Source organism: Stegostoma tigrinum, unplaced genomic scaffold (genome assembly GCF_030684315.1).
Source record: "Stegostoma tigrinum isolate sSteTig4 unplaced genomic scaffold, sSteTig4.hap1 scaffold_235, whole genome shotgun sequence".
NCBI lineage: Eukaryota > Metazoa > Chordata > Chondrichthyes > Orectolobiformes > Stegostomatidae > Stegostoma > Stegostoma tigrinum.
The window spans coordinates 322069-340335 of NW_026728169.1; the positions used below are offsets into that span (position 1 = coordinate 322069).

At 47.4% G+C, this 18267-nt stretch overlaps 1 long non-coding RNA gene across 2 annotated transcripts in view; it reads left to right on the forward strand.

Moving 5' to 3' along the window:
- LOC132207975 (uncharacterized) overlaps positions 1-5181 on the forward strand; it is a 63448-nt gene extending 58267 nt beyond the window's left edge. For both annotated transcript variants that reach the window (XR_009444060.1, XR_009444058.1), the window contains one exon: positions 4233-5181. This is a non-coding gene — a long non-coding RNA (uncharacterized LOC132207975). The remainder of the gene's footprint in view (positions 1-4232) is intronic.
- Positions 5182-18267: the final 13086 nt, after the last annotated feature.

Genomic DNA, 18267 nt, shown 5'->3' on the forward strand with positions numbered 1-18267 from the left:
TGTAGAGAAAGCCACACCGGGTACAGTGGATGCAGTATACCACATTGGCAGATGTGCAGGTGAACCTCTGCTTAATGTGGAATGTCATCTTGGGGCCTGGGATAGGGGTGAGGGAGGAGGTGTCGGGGCAAGTGTAGCATTTCCTGCGGTTGCAGGGGAAGGTGCCGGGTGTGGTGGGGTTGGAGGGCAGTGTGGAGCGAACAAAGGAGTCACGGAGAGAGTGGTCTCTCCGGAAAGCAGATGGGGTGGGGATGGAAAAATGTCTTGGGTGGTGGGGTCGGATTGTAGATGGCGGAAGTGTCGGAGGATGATGCGTTGTATCCGGAGGTTGGTGGGGTGGTGTGAGAGAACGAGGGGGATCCTCTTTGGGCGGTTGTGGCGGGGGCGGGGTGTGAGGGATGTGTTGCAGGAAATACGGGAGACGCGGTCAAGGGCGTTCTCGATTACTGTGGGGATAAGTTGCGGTCCTTGAAGAACTTGGACATCTGGGATGTGCGGGAGTGGAATGTCTTATCGTGGGAGCAGATGCGGTGGAGGCGGAGGAATTGAGAACAGGGGATCATCTGCCAATGTGGTATACTGCATCCACTGTACCCGGTGTGGCTTCCTCTACATTGGGGAAACCAAGCGCAGGCTTGGGGACCGCTTTGCAGAACACCTCCGCTCAGTTCGCAACAAACAACTGCACCTTCCAGTCACCAAACGTTTCCACTCCCCCTCCCATTCTTTAGATGACATGTCCATCATGGGCCTCCTGCAGTGCCACAATGATGCCACCCGAAGGTTGCAGGAACAGCAACTCATATTCCGCTTGGGAACCCTGCAGCCCAATGGTATCAACATGGACTCCACCAGCTTCAAAATCTCCCCTTCCCCCACCGCATCCCTAAACCAGCCGAGTTCGTCCCCTCCCGCAACTGCACCGCACAACCAGCCCAGCTCTTCCCCTCCACCCACTGCATTCCAAAACCAGTCCAACCTGTCTCTGCCTCCCTAACATGTTCTTCCTCTCACCCATCTCTTCCTCCCACCCCAAGCCGCACCCCCATCTACCTACTAACCTCATCCCACCTCCTTGACCTGTCCGTCTTCCCTGGACTGACCTATCCCCTCCCTACCTAAACTCTGTCGACCTATCTTCTTTTCTCTCCATCTTCGGTCCGCCTCCCCATCTCTCCCTATTTATTCCAGAACCCTCACCCCATCCCCCTCTCTGATGAAGGGTCTAGGCCCAAAACGTCAGCTTTTGTGCTCCTGAGATGCTGCTTGGCCTGCTGTGTTCATCCAGCCTCACATTTTATGACCTTGGATTCTCCAGCATCTGCAGTTCCCATTATCACTGATACTATAGCATCCCAAACTAATTCACTGAAGCCTGATGACTCAGATTGCCTCCCTATTGATTATACCTCCCTGAACACATCTGTCTCTGAACAGTATCCTACAGTAGCAAAAGCACACTGTACTTAACAGGCTGAAATCGCAACAGGATACTATCTCAGTCCAGATCTGTACCTGTGGACCTGGAATCCCAGAATAAGAATACTCTGAGGAAAACAGCACACATGTTCCCAGTTGTTCTGGCAATTCCACAATATTCCAGCCATATTCCACTGACGTATGGTTCACGGAATTAGCCAAACTGATCTTACCAAGACCTCATCACCTCAGTCAGTCAGAAAGAGCATATCTGGATCTTCAATAGAGTATTGAGTCACATGTGCCAGGCAGGGCTTAAAATTAAACCACAGAAAGCAAATTGGAATGACAGGGAGTGATTTGTCTGGGATATCAGTCAGGTAGGGACACAGGATAGTCCCGCAAAAACAAAAGAATGCGATTTTCAACTACCCAGTCACACACCGTGAAAGGAAAAAGGCAAACTTGAGGGTTGTTTAATTATTGTAGGAATTATGCGGAAAATGTTCAGAACTGGCACAACTACTAAAAGCCCTGACATCAGTCAGGAGCCAGAGAGTCAACATATACACAGACAGTCCTGATGACTTTGGTATAGTTCACGACCATATATTGGCCAGGCCTCAGCACGGGTACGTCACCTTGTCTGGAGGCCACATACAGCACGAAGACCAGATTAAAGAGTTGATGGAAGCAGCTAATTTTGTGACTGAAGCAGCAGTAATGAAGATTAGAGCTCACAGGAAAGTAGAAACCCCACAACAACAGGGCAATGAGTATGCGGGTCAGGCAGCTAAAATACTTACTGAAACAGTACAGATATTTGAGGAAGTGGCAGTGGCAGCAGTTACTGGAGGAAGAAAAGTAAGTTTGAAGACATTTCAAGAAACAGCCCCACAACACGAGAAATGTGAATGGGAAAAGGGTGGGGCAATGAGAGGACAAGATGGAATCAGGAAGACATAGGATGAGACAGTGCCACCACATTACCATCGGCTGGCCCATGCTGGGTGGTATAAAATGCAATATCAGATGCCTCATTGCTGGTGGTGGCCTGGAGTAGGGGATGATATAATAAAGTGTTATCGAAGACTCTGCACACAGTGTCAGGGAAAAGATTAAATGCAGACAGTAGCCATAACCCAGGGGGCTAATGGGAACAATTGCAGATGGATTCAACGGGTTCCCGACCCCAGAAAAATAAATGCTGAATGTCTAAACATATAGAAACAGAAAAGTAGATGCAGGAGTTGGCTATTTGACCCTTTGAGCCTGCACAACCATTCAGTATGATCATGACTGATTGTGTAATCTCAGCATAACATTCCTACCCTCTCTCCATACTCCTTCCTTCCTTAAGCCATAAGGGGAAACAACCAGCTCCCTCTCGAATATATCTAATTCATTTGCCCCAATAGCTTTCTGTGGGAGAGAATTCCACAGGTTCACATTCTTGGTGAAGGGATTGCTCTGCATCTCAGTCCCAAAGGCTTTATTCTTAGACTGTGACCCCCAGTTTGAGATTTCCACATCATCCGGAATACTCTTCCTACGCCTAGCCCATCCAGGCTCATTAGAATTTTATGTTTCTATGCCATACCCTCCTCATTCTACTAAATTCCAATGAGTACACACCCAGTCGATCCGGTCTCTAACCCAGCTGATCCAGTCTTTTCTTAGATCATAGATTGTAGAATCCCGACATTTGGGATGGGTCATTCAGCCCATCAAGTCCACACAGACCCTTTGAAGAGGGACCCAGTCCACCCTATCCCTGTAACCCCACAACTACCATGGTTAACAGATTGAGCCTGCACATCCCCGCACGCTATCAGTAATTTTACATGGCCGCCTCACCCGAGATTTACTGGGTGCGTGGAAGCATTCCCCTGCAAATTCTCAAAAAGGGACACATTTACAGGGAAAGTAATTAAACAGTACGTGTGCTGTTAGGTACTAAATGGAGATTCCATCTCCCGTACCAGCCCCAAAGTTCACGTCGAACAAATTAACCAAACACTGGAAACTGGTCTAAGACCCTGAAAGAGACAAGGCAAGGATGGTTTAGAGTACACCCCACTATTCGAATGAAACTGAGGTTGACCCCCTTTTGAATTTGTGACTAGACAGGCTATTCAGCTGCGGGAGGGTGTGGTAGGAGAACAACTGGAAACGTGCGATGGAAATAATAGGGTGAAACAATCTGAGAGAGAACTGGCAAAACAGCTGCATGAGCGGTGAGGGGAAGTTGGAGACGGACAGAGAATCAGAGATTTAGAAAGGGAGCATAGCAACATCTGAGCTGGCATTCCTAATCCAGGAGATCAGGTCCTGGTGAAAGTATTATCCCATCATGTGCCACTGTGACCACGATGGGTCAGCCCCTACTAGGTGATTATTACAGTGAGATATGCGCTCTTGTAGATATGAAAAAGTGGGGGCCAAAGTGGAAGCAGTGGTCCCAAGTGAAGACATACAAAGTCCAAACACAACCATTCACCCTTATGGCAAGTTGTGTTGGGTTCCTGTTCTTTACAGGCTGGTGGCCACCGCCATCACCCGCTTTGGGAATTATTCATATTCAAACCTCACTGGCCTTTGTCCTAAGCCCATAATTCAGGCTTGATTATATGTAATACTTATTGGGGTCCATATTAATCAATTCACTCTCATTCTTATTTCAGTCTGCTGCATGCCTGCCACAGCCAGCTTCACCCCTTCCCTTTCCATACTGCCACGAAGCCCATTTCTATCACTATCACTCCTAGAGTCATGTGCTGCACACAATTCACAATTTAACCTTCTCATTACAGAGCCAGGAGCGGGGACAAAAGATGGCTGTAAAAACGCAGTAATTAGGACTGCAGAAGGGCCACCCAGTGATCAACGGAAAAGTGGCAGAAACAGATTACAAAATAGAGTGAAGATGCGGTTATGGCGCCTAGAAATTTGAAGAATATAAACAAGTTTCTTTTAATGACATGGTAAATTTGTGAAGAGATTGAATTCCACAGATGAGAGTGAAATTCAAATTGATGCTGTCTCACTAAGTAAAGAAAATTAGTGATGCAGAGTGTTTAGAGAAGAGGCAGTAAAGATTTATCCATGAGTTAAATACTGATTCAAAACTCACTGGCCACATCTGAGTGCTGGAGTGTGTAACTGGAACTGCAATTCAGAGAGACTGTTTGTTTGATTTCTCAGGTCAAGTGAGAGAGCCGCTGTTCCCAATCTGTCAGCTGTCACAGAACTGTAGTAACGTTAGAGTTTATTTTAAAGAACTTACAATAAGTAGTAGAAATTAATATCATTTCTAATCTTATGAATTTGGGTTAACAGCGAAAATAAAGCCCAACCAAATTTGGAAGAGCCCTCAGTGATAACGGAGCATTGAGGTTATTCGTAATTAATGTGGTGCAGCTGGTAAATGTTTGGGAAGGAGTACAAAACTGTCAGGATTGAAATGTGATTTAACAACAGGTATTCTAAAGGCAAATAATAAAGGAAACAGTTAAACATCAACAGACTGTGGGAGCACCAAGTTCTGTAGAGCCATTAACCATGCGTTTACTGGACTGGATGTATCGCTTAGGCAAATATGGCTAACAATTACATTATAACATTGCGTGTCATTGCTGTAATGTGAAATGCATAAAAATGTTACACTTGGTTGGGTGGAGTGAGACAGCACCAGAAAATCTCCCACAATGAATTGCTAAGGAGCTCCGCATAAAGGTTGCTCATGCTGCTGAACACAGAACACAAGACTCCTGTTTGATATTTCACCCGTCAACAGTTGTGGAGTGTGTTTTTCTGACTGGAGGTCAGGGCTAGCGCTGTCCCACAAGGATCAGACCTGAGACCATACACACACGCACACGTAACTGTGAGGTGATGCATCCTGGGAGGCCAATTGCAAGGGGAGCGTAAACAATAAATGGAAGAACCCTGAGTAGCACTGATATACAGATGGATCTGTAGGTCCAAGTCCATAGGTCTCTGATAGTGGCAACACCTATGCATAAAGTGGTAAAGGAGGACTATGGCATGCTGGCTTTCTTCTGTCAGGGGGCTGAATAGAAAGTTGTAATTCGGCCACCTTTGGAGTGATGTGTGCAGTTTCGATCACTACATTACAGGAAGAGGGTGGAGGCTTCGGAAAGGTTGCAGAAGAGGTTTACCAGGATTTTGCCTGGCTTGGACAAACTTGGATCGTTATCATTACACAGAGCGAGGGGCTGAGGGGCGACCTGAAAGGGAGACAGTGGACACTGAGCCTTTTTCCTCAGGTGAAAATGACAAATTCTAGGGGCAAATGGATTAAGGTTAGAGGGGGAAAGTTTAAAAAAAAAGAGTTGTATGAGGCACGTTTCTTATACAGGAAGTGATAGGCGGCCACAATGTACTCTCTTGGGAGGTGATAGAGGCAGAAACGATCAATCACGACATTTAAGAGGCACTTGGGCAGACATATGAACAGGCAGGGAAGAGAGGGATATAGATCCTGTACAGGCAGATTGTATCACTTCAGAGTGGCATCAATATTAGAACAGATGTGGTGGGCCAAAGGGCTTCTTCCGGTGCTGTACTGTCCTGTTTTCCAAGTGGCAGGAATAGTGGAGCCACAGTTAATATTTTGAATAAACATCTCTTCTTTAGAACACACAGTGAGTTTATGCATCTTGAGGGAAACAACGTGGAAGGGGAATATATATTTGAATGGCACAGACGCAAAGTGCATGGAGCGGGGAGTTACTATGTACAAATCTTTATCGAAGAGAGAACATAACTAAAATGCATTGAGGAGACTGTGTGGGATCTTGGGCTTCATTAATGGAACCTGCAGTTTCATCAGAGTTCGACATATGTTCAGCTGTACGACCCAGCACTGTTAGGAGAGATGTGTGACTGTTAGGATAAGTAAGAATGTCTCCAGTGGTATCCCTCTGCCAGATATTCAGCTTTTGGAACTGTTGAAGGACGTGGTCTCTCTGAGGAAAACGGAATGGCCAGTCACTTTTTCGACACTTGGAATGATTCTTATGTTATGCAGAATTTCGGGAGATTTAATAGAATTATTTTTGTAGGGGACTCTCCTGTCAGAGGCTTAAACAGGAAATTCTATAGCAGTGAGTGTAAATTTAGGATGGTTTGTTAATTGCCTTGTGCTCAGATTAAGGACGTCTCGAAACATGTCAAATCTCTTGTCAAAGGTGAGATTGAGAGGCCAGAAATTATTGTACACATTGATAGCAATGACATTTTTAGGGAAAAGATTAAAAGCACGACAAAGTGAATTTGATCAGTTAGGTAAAATATTTAAAGAAAAAACTTGATGAGTCGTGCTTTCTTGTTTACTCCCAATGCCAAACGAGGTAGGGAGAACAAGGTTAAAGGAGACAAATCGATGGTGAAGATCTCGTGAATTGTTCAGGGATTCAGGTTTTTGGACAATTGGAATGTCTTTCGGGGTAGAAAAGACAAAGAATGGTCTAATGTAAACTGGAAAGGGATCAAGATCTCAGCAGGGAGCTTTGCTCATTCCATTAAAGGAGACTTTATATTGACAGAGATGGGGAGTGGGGGAATTATACGTAGCAGCGTAAACAGAAGGATTGATGAGGAACGTTCTGAATGTGAGGAGAGCACAGCAATTACAAAAGAAAGATGAGAGAATCAGAATATGTAGTAACTCTGAAGAACTTTTCTTTTCAATGCAACGAGTCTTAAAGTTAAAGCTGATGAACTCATAGCTATGACAGAAACTTGTCTGTGAGATGGACAAAACGGCAGCTCACTGTTCTAGGTTTTAGGTGATGTAGGAACAATAGAAAGGGTGTGTGTCTGTGTGCATGTGTGTGCTTAACAGCAGGAGCCAGAGAGTAATGGCAGAGGGTTGCTTTTCAGACTGGGGGCCTGTGACCAGCAGGGTTCCAGCAGGATCAATTCTGGATCCTCTTTTGTCATTTTATATAAATGATTTGGATGAGAATATAGAAGGTACAGTTCGTAAGTTTATGGGTTACACCAAAATAGGGGCATAATAGACAGTGAAGAAGGTTACCTAAGATTACAAAGGGATCTTGATCAAATGGGCTCAAAAAAAACCATATTGTATTCAATCTGAATAAATGTGAGGCGTTGAATTTTGGTGTAACAAACAAGGGCAGGACTTATACAATTAATGGTAGGGCCTTAGGTAGTGTTTGAGAACAGGGGACCTATGGGTGCAGGTACATTTCTTTCTAAAAGATTGCATCACATATACCCACAGGGTGGTTAAAAGGCATTTGGCATTCTTACCTTCATTGCTCAGTCCTTGGAGTATAAAGAGTTGGGATGTTATCTTGAGGTTGTACAGGACATTGGTGAGGCCTTTTCTGGAATACTGTGTCCAGTTATAGGAAGGATATTATCAAACTGTGCATTGTTCTGAACACTTACCAGGATGTCGCCTGGCATGGAACAATTCAACTATAAAGATAGGCTGGAACTTTCTTCATTGCAGTGTAGCAGGTTGAAAGGCAATCTGATAGAAGTTTATAAAATAATGAGAGCAAAAGATAAAGTTGATGGTAGTTGTTTTTAGGTGGGGAATTTCAAAACTAGGGGACATATTTTTAAGGTGAGAGGAGAAACATTTAAAAAAGTCACGAGGCTTTTTTTTTAAAACACAAAGGGTGGTTTGTGTGTGGAATGAACTTCATAAGGGTGTGGTGGATGCAAGTATAATTACAATATTGAAAAAGCATTTGGATAGCTACATGAATGGGAAAAGTTTGAAGGGTCAGGAGCAGGCAGATGGAACTAGTTCAGTTTGGGATTATGTTCAGCTTGGACTGAAGGGTCTGTTTCTAGAGGGTCTGAAGGCTCTATGACTCTGGCTTTAAGAAATAATAGAGGTAATGAGAACACACTCACGGAAAAGATGCTGAACCTTGATAAAGATCTGGTGAGGTCACAGTCAATCATTGCATCCAATTCTGATCAGAAAAGATACGAGAGCCCTTTAAGTTGTGGAGTACAGATTTACTGTGGTAGTTCATTGAGAAAGAAAACGCTTCCAACCCCCAGGTCCTCAGTGCAAAGCAGGGACCATTCTGTCCGAAACACGCGGGGCTTTGGGGCCAATAAATATTCTGGCGGTAACCTGGGCCTCTCGCGGCCTGAAGCCTGCAGCCCTTTTCAGTTTACTGAAAACGCATGACCAAGAAGCTGTAATTCGGATCTACAGTTGTACACAAACGGTGATAAAGTCTCCCAGACCACACTAACCTTCACTGTTTCCCAAATAGCTTATTCTTTGTTCCTTTACCAGCTCCGACAAAACCGGCAATCACCAGCGTACGGCGGTCAGAATGACGCTGCGCCTGCGTGCAAACACCGGCCGGAACGTTGCTGTTCTGAGGAAGGGTCACCGGACACGAAACGTTAACTCTGATTTTTTTTTCACAGATGCGGCCAGAGCTGTTGAGCTGTTCCAGTAACTTCTGTTTTTGTTCCTGATTTACAGTATCCGCAGTTGTTTCGGTTAAGATTGATCACGTGTCGTCGCACGCCCCCACCCCGCCGCACCAGATCTGTCCTCCAGTCCCACCCCTTCCTTTCTATTGGCCGAGCCCGCTGCCAATCACACGTGCGCTGGGCTTGGGGAGGGGAGAAGAATGTTTCGAGTTTCCCGTTTTCCCTGCTGCAGCTCAGCTTCAGGAGTGAGGGTAACAAAGTGTGGAGCTGGATGAACGCAGCGGGCCAAACAGCATCTCAGGAGCACAAAAGCTGGTGTTTCGGGCCTAGACCCTTCATCAGAAAAGGGGGATGGGGAGAGGGTTCTGGAATAAATAGGGAGCGAGAGGGAGGCGGACTGAAGATGGAGAGAAAAGAAGATAGGTGGAGAGGAGAGTACAGGTGGGGAGGGGATAGGTCAGTCCAGGGAAGACGGACAGGTCAAGGAGGTGGGATGAGATTACTAGGTAGGAAATGGGGGTGTGGCTTGAGGTGGGAGCACGGGATGGGTGAGAGGAAGAACAGGTTAGGGAGGCAGAGACAGGCTGGGCTGGTTTTGGGGTTCAGTGTAGGGAGGGGACGAGCTGGGCTGATTTTGGGATGCTTGGTATTCCGCTTGGGAACCCTGCATCCCAACAAGCTTCAAAATCTTCCCTTCCTCCACTGCATCCCAAAACCAGCCCAGCACGTCCTCTCCCCACACTGCATCCCAAAACCAGCCCAGCTCGTCCCCGCCTCCCTAACCTGTTCTTCCTCTCATCTATCCCCTCCTCCCACCTCAAGCCGCACCTCCATTTCACATCTACTAACCTCATCCCACCACCTTGACCTGTTCTCCAGATCGACCTCTCCCCTCCCCACCTCCACTTTCCCCTCTCCACCTGTCTTCTCCTCTATTCATCTTCGGTCCGCCTTCCCCCTCTCTTTATTTATTTCAGAACCGTCTCCCCATCCCCCTCTGTGAGGGGTCTAGGCCCAAAACGTCAGCTTTTGTGCTCCTAAGATGCTGCTTGGCTGCTGTGTTCATCCAGCTTCACACTTTGTTATCTTGGATTCTCCAGCATCTGCAGTTCCCATTATCTCTGTTCAGGAGTGATGGTTCATTGTGAGTTCGGGAAGAAATGTGTCTCAGCTGCTCTCGTCCATGGTTCACAGCTCCTAGACTCGGAACACTGCAGTCAGTTAGAACAACGGGAATGCTGAAAACGGGCTGTCAAGATTAAGTTTCCAGTTTGAAAATGATTGTGGCCATGATGGTCCGAGAATGTAAAGCCTTTGAGTGATCATCCTGTTCCTCTCAGTGTAAGCCAATAACAGCAACGATTTGCATTATTATGGAAAGTTTCAGATATTTATCAAACTAAAATGTTTCAAGCATTGAATAAAAAGGTTTATTTTACATTGTCTATCTTAAAGAAGTTTTAAGAGATTTAAGGAGGGAATTCCAGAGCTTGTAGTCTCCACAGCTGAAAATGGTGAATGTTGTGTTAGAATGGGGTTTCGGAAAATGTTTGTAGTAAGTGTGCTTGGAGGGGTGCCAGGAACTCATTGGGTCTTAAGGCCGGAGGAGTTTAGAGAAACTGCAACAGACGCCACAGCTGTGCAGGAGGTGTCTGCTGCCTGAAACAATGTGATGGATACTGTTCGGAGGACAAGTCAGTCAAACCGAAACTTTAGGCATGATTTCTCTCTACAGATGTTGTCAGACCTGCTGAGGTTTTCCAGCAAATTCTGTTTATGTGTTAATAACAGGTACTGTATTATGCCCTACAAATTGTCACTGATTTCTGGCAAAGAGGTCTTGGTCTGATTGGTACTTACTGGTGTTCCAGAAGAGGGTGTTGACCTCCACACAACGTTGTAGACTGGCACATTCAAAGTCTAGGACGTCATGATGAGGACTCACTAAAGCTTGGGGAGAACTGCTGCCAAGGTGCAGTGGGCAGCAGCCACTGTACAGGGCTACCTGCCAAAGTTAAATGGGTGTCCATTCAGGTAGTGGACCCTCCTGGTGCCTGGAATGCATGTAAATACAGGTTGGGTGAAGTAAATAATGCCTTTGGTTTGTTTGGATGCAGACATGGAGTTGTGCTGCATGGACACACACCCTTCAATCAACCCATCCATGCCAATCAGATATCCTAAATTAAACTACCCCCATTTGGCCCACAACAAAACCCTTACTCCTTATGTACCCATCCAGATGCCTTTGAATGTACTTGCCTCAGCTTCTACCATGTCCATGCTATCTCATTTCATACGCTCAGACCTTCTGCAAGAAAAATTGCCCCATATGTACCTTTTATTTCTTTTCCCATCACCTTTAGCGTATACATTCTAGTTTTGTACTCCCTCAGCCCATGGAAAAGACCTTGTTTATTTACCATATCCATACGCCTGATGATTTTATAGACCTCGATAAGGTCACCCCTCAGTCTTTGATGCCTCTCTGACAAAGATACCCCACCAACCAGGCTATTCAGCCTCTCCCTATAGCTTAAACCTAGACACTCTGGCAACATCATTGCAATTTTTTTTTCTCAACCCTTTCAATATCCTGCCTGTAGCAGGGAGAACAAAAGTGCACACCGTATTCCAAAAGTGGACTAACCAATGTGCTGTGAAGCAACAACATGACCTCCCAAATCTTCTACTCAAGGCAATGACAATTAGAAGCAAGCGTAGCAAACACCTTCCTCACTCTACTGCCCTTAGGTTCATCTGAAGCAATTGTTTCAGGCAATTGGTCTTCAAAATTACGAACCTCATCTTTAATGTCCAGTATGGACCAGCCACTTGTTAGTTTAATCCTGTATTATCATTCATTTCAGTTTTACTAGTGTTCCCTGATGCCACACAAATTCAAGTGAGTCCCATTTTGTGATATCACACCACAGCCTCGTGCCAAACATCAACATGATTCAAAGTTTGAGTTTCTGGTTAATTTCAGTATGGCACCTTGGAATTCAAATGGCTTTTGTAAGGTTAGTTGTAATTCAGAATTCACAGAGAAAGTAAAAAGAATGTGAATAATATGATTGGTATCCAACAATCATAATTACTAAAAACTCACATTCCAATTTTTCACGCTATTTTATCAAATGTATTATCAGGTATGAAGATGCAACATGAATGTTGGAAATTTGTCAAATTCAGAGCCTGACTAAAGTCTGAGTCTTTATAAAAAGTGAATGCAGTCTGAAAATTAGATCAGTTTCTGGCTCAACCTTCACATAAATTGAAGTTGCATCATTTGAATGGGCTGTATATCCCACAGTCACTAGTTTAGTGAAAGTTTTAGTCTCCGTTTGTTGGGTAATGTATGTTTGGTTGATGTGCTGCTGTGTATATACATATACACACACATACATACACACAAGACTTTTTTTTAGAATAAAGTATATTTTTGGAAAAGGAAAAGGTCTGCAGCAGAGTGGGGACATTGAGGTAACTGCTTCCCAAGGGAGGAGTGATGGAGGACACAGGGAATTCGGTTCTCTCTACAACCAAACCAACTGAGTGCAGTTTGGTTTCGGGAAGTGGTGTTGAAAGATCCTAGAGAAGTTACTTCAGTGCATATTGGTCTTGGTCAAAACTATTGCTGCTTTCCACCAATGTTGAAGGGTGAGAATGTTGAAGGTTGTCATTGGAGTTTGATTCACATAATTGATGCAGCACACAAGGAAACCATTTGACCATACTATCTGCACTAGCCTTCAGAATGAGAATATCTCACCCAATACCATTCTCCTGCCTCTGCCTCTAAACCTGTACATTGTTCCTTTGCAGCTAATAGACTAATTCCCTTATTGAATCATTTGATTCATGGACAAAGATTATGGTCTGCTTTGTGCAGGATGAATTTGAGTTGCTTAGTATGTTTGAAGCTGCACTAATCCAGGCAAGTGGGGAGTATTCCATCACATTGCTGACACATGCCTTGTCGATGGTGGGCGGACTGTGAAGTCACTGTAAATTTCCTAGCCTCTGACCTATTGTAGTCACAAAGTTTATATGACTGGTTACGTTCAGTATGTGGCCAAAGAAAACTCCAAAATGTTGATCGTGCAGGACGCAATGATGAAAATTCCCTTGATTGTCATTGCAAGTTCCTTAGATTCATTCCTGTTGCAGATGACCGTTGCCTGGCAATTGCCTGTAATCATTCCAAGACTGGATCTTGTAAAAGTCTTGCTCGACATGGATATAGACCATTTCAGTGATTGAGGCAAACTGAATAGCCTGGAATATTGTACAATCATCAGGGAATATCTCCATTTCTGACCATCTGAAAAAGGCAAGCTCGTTGATAATGCAGCTGAAGGCGTGAAAGGCTGAAGACACCACCCTGAGGAATTCTTGCAGAGATGCCCTAGGGCTGAGATGATTGGACTCCAATAAGCACAATCATCCTCTTTTTTTGATCAGGAGTACTCCAACCAATGTAATATTTTCACACTCATTCAAATTTTGGTCCTGGATACGACACTCCATCCAATGCTTCCTTCAGATCACAGGTTTCTCTGAGTCAACAGTACATTTATGTTCTGATCGGCTGAATCCTTGTCCAAACGTAGAACATGTGTATAGCTTCTCTCCAAAGTGAACAGTGATATTTCCTTTAATGTTCAAAATCCAGGAAAATTCAGGTTACCATGAATTGGTTGTCTGTCAGATTCTGATCTGCTGTTTGGATTGAGTTTCCCAACTGCACATCCAATCATGTATTCCTTACAATGCAGAAAGAGGTCATTTGGCCAATCAAGTTTGCAACAACCCGTCGAGAGTCATCCGACCCAGATCTACCTCCTATCCCATTCACATAGCCCTACATTTCCCATGGTTAAACCACCTAACCTGTACACTCCTGGGATTAATATGCAATTTAGCATGGTCAATCCACTGGCCTGCACATTTTTGATCTGTGGGAAGAACCCACGCAGACACGGGGTGAGTGTGACAACCCACACGGTCAGCCAAGTCAGGAATCGAAGCCGGTTCCCTGGCTGTCTGAGGTAGCAAGGCGAAACATTGAAACACCGTGCTGCCTTCCTCTAATATTGTCTGTAGCTTATTAATCTGAAATTTAATAAAAAACTAGAAAATAGAATGCAAGAGAGCACACAAAAGCAAAGGGCAGGTTGTGAAATGGAGCTGAATGAAACGATATTTGCGGGGCTGGTCGTCGTGAAATTTGTCGTGAAAGCTGTTGGATTGTCATTCAAAACACAGCTCGTTCACTCCCATTGGTTGAAGGACCAGCCGCTCCCGCGCGGCCATACAGTCCCGCCTCTCCTTCACTCCCATTGGTTGTGCTAATTGATTGATAACCTTCTCTGCAGATCCAGCCGCACGGTTTGCAATCGCTTTGAGCATGTGCTGCCCACACAGGAAGCCGACTATTGTACTGAGATAACAAAATGTGAGGCTGGATGAACACAGCAGGCCAAGCAGCATCTCAGGAGCACAAAAGCTGACGTTTCGGGCCTAGACCCTTCATCAGAGAGGGGGATGGGGGGAGGGAACTGGAATAAATAGGGAGAGAGGGGGAGGCGGACCGAAGATGGAGAGTAAAGAAGATAGGTGGAGAGAGTGTAGGTGGGGAGGTAGGGAGGGGATAGGTCAGTCCAGGGAAGACGGACAGGTCAAGGAGGTGGGATGAGGTTAGTAGGTAGCTGGGGGTGCGGCTTGGGGTGGGAGGAAGGGATGGGTGAGAGGAAGAACCGGTTAGGGAGGCAGAGACAGGTTGGACTGGTTTTGGGATGCAGTGGGTGGGGGGGAAGAGCTGGGCTGGTTGTGTGGTGCAGTGGGGGGAGGGGATGAACTGGGCTGGTTTAGGGATGCAGTAGGGGAAGGGGAGATTTTGAAACTGGTGAAGTCCACATTGATACCATATGGCTGCAGGGTTCCCAGGCAGAATATGAGTTGCTGTTCCTGCAACCTTCGGGTGGCATCATTGTGGCAGTGCAGGAGGCCCATGATGGACATGTCATCAAGAGAATGGGAGGGGGAGTGGAAATGGTTTGCGACTGGGAGGTGCAGTTGTTTGTTGCGAACTGAGCGGAGGTGTTCTGCAAAGCGGTGCCCAAGCCTCCGCTTGGTTTCCCCAATGTAGAGGAAGCCGCACTGGGTACAGTGGATGCAGTATACCACATTGGCAGATGTGCAGGTGAACCTCTGCTTGATGTGGAATGTCATCTTGGGGCCTGGGATGGGGGTGAGGGAGGAGGTGTGGGGACAAGTGTAGCATTTCCTGCGGTTGCAGGGGAAGGTGCCGGGTGTGGTGGGGTTGGAGGGCAGTGTGGAGCGAACAAGGGAGTCACGGAGAGAGTGGTCTCTCCGGAAAGCAGACAGGGGAGGGGATGGAAAAATGTCTTGGGTGGTGGGGTCGGATTGTAAATGGCGGAAGTGTCGGAGGATAATGCGTTGTATCCGGAGGTTGGTAGGGTGGTGTGTGAGAACGAGGGGGATCCTCTTGGGGCGGTTGTGGTGGGGGCGGGGTGTGAGGGATGTGTCGCGGGAAATGCGGGAGACGCGGTCAAGGGCGTTCTCGATCACCGTGGGGGGAAAGTTGCGGTCCTTAAAGAACTTGGACATCTGGGATGTGCGGGAGTGGAATGTCTTATCGTGGGAGCAGATGCGGCGGAGGCGGAGGAATTGGGAATAGGGGATGGAATTTTTGCAGGAGGGTGGGTGGGAGGAGGTGTATTCTAGGTAGCTGTGGGAGTCGGTGGGCTTGAAATGGACATCAGTTACAAGCTGGTTGCCTGAGATGGAGACTGAGAGGTCCAGGAAGGTGAGGGATGTGCTGGAGATGGCCCAGGTGAACTGAAGGTTGGGGTGGAAGGTGTTGGTGAAGTGGATGAACTGTTCGAGCTCCTCTGGGGAGCAAGAGGCGGCGCCGATACAGTCATCAATGTACCGGAGGAAGAGGTGGGGTTTGGGGCCTGTGTAGGTGCGGAAGAGGGACTGTTCCACGTAACCTACAAAGAGGCAGGCATAGCTGGGGCCCATGCGGGTGCCCATGGCCACCCCCTTAGTCTGTAGGAAGTGGGAGGAGTCAAAAGAGAAGTTGTTGAGTGTGAGGACGAGTTCAGCTAGGCGGATGAGAGTGTCGGTGGAGGGGGCCAGGTCGGGCCTGCGGGACAGGAAGAAGCGGAGGGCCTTGAGGCCATCTCCATGCGGAATGCAGGTGTACAGGGACTGGACGTCCATGGTGAATATGAGGTGTTGGGGGCCAGGGAATTGGAAGTCGTGGAGGGCGTGGGTGGTGTCACGGACGTAGGTGGGGAGTTCCTGGACCAAAGGGGAGAAAATGGAGTCCAGATAGGTGGAGATGTGTTCGGTGGGGCAGGAGCAGGCTGAGACGATGGGTCGACCAGGGCAGACAGGTTTGTGGATTTTGGGAAGGAGATAGAAACGGGCGTGCGGGGTTGGGGAACAATGAGGTTGGAGGCTGTGGGTGGGAGGTCCCCTGAGGTGATGAGGTCGTGAATGGTGTTGGAGATGATGGTTTGGTACTCGGGTGTGGGGTCATGATCGAGGAGGCGGTAGAAGGTGGTGTCGGAGAGTTGGCGTCTGGCCTCGGCGATGTAGAGGTCAGTGCGCCATACTACCACTGCGCCACACTTGTCTGCGGGTTTGATGGTGAGGTTGGGGTTGGAGCGGAGGGAGCGGAGGGCTGGGCCATCTCCAGCACATCCCTCACCTTCCTGGACCTCTCAGTCTCCATCTCAGGCAACCAGCTTGTAACTGATGTCCATTTCAAGCCCACCGACTCCCACAGCTACCTAGAATACACCTCCTCCCACCCACCCTCCTGCAAAAATTCTATCCCCTATTCCCAATTCCTCCGCCTCCGCCGCATCTGCTCCCACGATAAGACATTCCACTCCCGCACATCCCAGATGTCCAAGTTCTTTAAGGACCGCAACTTTCCCCCCACGGTGATCGAGAACGCCCTTGACCGCGTCTCCCGCGACACATCCCTCACACCCCGCCCCCACCACAACCGCCCCAAGAGGATCCCCCTCGTTCTCACACACCACCCTACCAACCTCCGGATACAACGCATTATCCTCCGACACTTCCGCCATTTACAATCCGACCCCACCACCCAAGACATTTTTCCATCCCTTCCCCTGTCTGCTTTCCGGAGAGACCACTCTCTCCGTGACTCCCTTGTTCGCTCCACACTGCCCTCCAACCCCACCACACCCGGCACCTTCCCCTGCAACCGCAGGAAATGCTACACTTGTCCCCACACCTCCTCCCTTACCCCCATCCCAGGCCCCAAGATGACATTCCACATCAAGCAGAGGTTCACCTGCACATCTGCCAATGTGGTATACTGCATCCACTGTACCCGGTGCGGCTTCCTCTACATTGGGGAAACCAAGCGGAGGCTTGGGGACCGCTTTGCAGAACACCTCCGCTCAGTTCGCAACAAACAACTGCACCTCCCAGTCGCAAACCATTTCCACTCCCCCTCCCGTTCTCTTGATGACATGTCCATCATGGGCCTCCTGCACTGCCACAATGATGCCACCCGAAGGTTGCAGGAACAGCAACTCATATTCCGCCTGGGAACCCTGCAGCCATATGGTATCAATGTGGACTTCACCAGTTTCAAAATCTCCCCTTCCCCTACTGCATCCCTAAACCAGCCCAGTTCATCCCCTCCCCCCACTGCACCACACAACCAGCCCAGCTCTTCCCCCCCCCACCCACTGCATCCCAAAACCAGTCCAACCTGTCTCTGCCTCCCTAACCGGTTCTTCCTCTCACCCATCCCTTCCTCCCACCCCAAGCCGCACCCCCAGCTACCTACTAACCTCATCCCACCTCCTTGACCTGTCCGTCTTCCCTGGACTGACCTATCCCCTCCCTACCTCCCCACCTACACTCTCTCCACCTATCTTCTTTTCTCTCCATCTTCGGTCCGCCTCCCCCTCTCTCCCTATTTATTCCAGTTCCCTCCCCTCATCCCCCTCTCTGATGAAGGGTCTAGGCCCGAAACGTCAGCTTTTGTGCTCCTGAGATGCTGCTTGGCCTGCTGTGTTCATCCAGCCTCACATTTTGTTATCTTGGAATCTCCAGCATCTGCAGTTCCCATTATCTCTGTTGTACTGAGAGCGGTTTCTGTGCCTTTTGGAACTGTGGGTTTTTCTGCATCCATCAGCTAGTAGGAATTGGTATTTGCATCTTAGCTAGAAAATGGATCGATAGCGTTACAGCGTTATTCAGGTGAAGGTGTCTCGCCAACCAAAGGCATTTATGAAGGTGTTGGCCAATTATCAATAACAGAGCAAACGTTTTGCTGGAACAGAAAAAGAAATTGCCAGG